Source organism: Oreochromis aureus, unplaced genomic scaffold (genome assembly GCF_013358895.1).
Source record: "Oreochromis aureus strain Israel breed Guangdong unplaced genomic scaffold, ZZ_aureus HiC_scaffold_57, whole genome shotgun sequence".
NCBI lineage: Eukaryota > Metazoa > Chordata > Actinopteri > Cichliformes > Cichlidae > Oreochromis > Oreochromis aureus.
The window spans coordinates 125,511-127,581 of NW_024108955.1; positions in this window are offsets into that span (position 1 = coordinate 125,511).

Below are 2,071 nucleotides of genomic sequence, written 5' to 3' on the forward strand. Positions count from 1 at the left end.
TCTTTGGAATAAGTACTGTCAATTGGGGACTTGGCGCTCTCGGTCAGAGGACTGAGGCGCAAAAAAAAATCCCACTCGTTCTAGTGGGTGTCGTGTTTTGATTTGATGTTTTGGTTTTGCTGTATGTTCGGAGAACTGTGCTTGTGAAATAAAGACACATTGAAACACAACAGGTTCCATCGAGTTTCTCTTTTTTATTCAGGACCGCTTTATTTAGCAGGTTAACAGGTACCCAACTGAGTTTTGTACAGTGTCGATCTAGACACACTATGTCACCTCTGTATCTGGGGTTGAGCTACCCAGCCGACCTGCAGCGCCAAAGCTGGCCGACCTGGCTACATTACCCAGCCGACCTGGCTACATTACCCAGCCGACCTGGCTACATTACCCAACCGACCTGGATACATTACCCAGCCGACCTGCAGCGCCAAAGCTGGCCGACCTGGCTACATTACCCAGCCGACCTGGCTACATTACCCAGCCGACCTGGATACATTACCCAGTCGACCTGCAGGCGCCAAAGCTGGCCGACCTGACTACATTACCCAGCCGACCTGGCCACATTACCCAACCGACCTGGCTACATTACCCAACCGACCTGCAGGCGCAAAGCTGGCCGACCTGGCTACATTACTCAGCCGACCTGCAGCGCCAAAGCTGGCCGACCTGACTACATTATCTGGCCGACCTGGCTACATTACCCAACCGACCTGGCTACATTACCCAATCATTCTTGTATGTACTATTAATCACGCATAATACAATGAAGTGATTTATACAATCCCAAATCTTTGGAATAAGTACTGTCAATTGGGGACTCTCGCTCTCGGTCAGGGGACTGAGGCGCAAAAAAAATCCCACACTCGTTCTAGTGGGTGTCGTGTTTTTGATTTGATGTTTTGGTTTTGCTGTATGTTCGGGAGAACTGTGCTTGTGAGAAATAAAGACACATTGAAACACAACAGGTTCCATCGAGTTTCTCTTTTTATTCAGGACCGCTTTATTTAGCAAGTTAACAGGTACCCAACTGGGTTTTGTACAGTGTCCGATCTAGACACACTATGTCACCTCTGTATCTGGGGTTGAGCTACCCAGCCGACCTGCAGGCGCAAAGCTGGCCGACCTGGCTACATTACCCAGCCGACCTGGCTACATTACCCAGCCGACCTGGCTACATTACCCAGCCGACCTGCAGCTCAAAGCTGGCCGACCTGGCTACATTACCCAACCGACCTGGCTACATTACCCAGCCGACCTGGCTACATTATCCAGCCGACCTGGCTACATTACCCAACCGACCTGCAGCGCAAAGCTGGCCGACCTGGCTACATTACCCAGCCGACCTGCAGCGCAAAAGCTGGCCGACCTGGCTACATTACCCTGCCGACCTGGCTACATTATCCAGCCGACCTGGCTACATTACCCAACCGACCTGGCTACATTACCCAACCGACCTGGCTACATTACCCAATCATTCTTGTATGTACTATTAATCACGCATAATAAAATAAAGTGATTTATACAATCCCAAATCTTTGGAATAAAGTACCGTCAATTGGGGACTCTCGCTCTCGGTCAGGGGACTGAGGCGCAAAAAAATCCCCACACTCGTTCTGGTGGGTGTCGTGTTTTGATTTGATGTTTTGGTTTTGCTGTATGTTAGGAGAACTGTGCTTGTGATAAATAAAGACACATTGAAACACAACAGGTTCCATCGAGTTTCTCTTTTTATTCAGGACGCTTTATTTATCAAGTTAACAGGTACCCAACTGAGGTTTTGTACAGTGTCCGATCTAGACACACTATGTCACCTCTGTATCTGGGGTTGAGATACCCAGCCGACCTGCAGCGCCAAAGCTGGCCGACCTGGCTACATTACCCAGCCGACCTGGCTACATTACCCAGCCGACCTGCAGCGCCAAAGCTGGCCGACCTGGCTACATTACCCAGCCGACCTGGCTACATTACCCAACCGACCTGGCTACATTACGCAGCCGACCTGGGTACATTACCCAGCCGACCTGGCTACATTACCCAGCCGACCTGGCTACATTACCCAGCCGACCTGCAG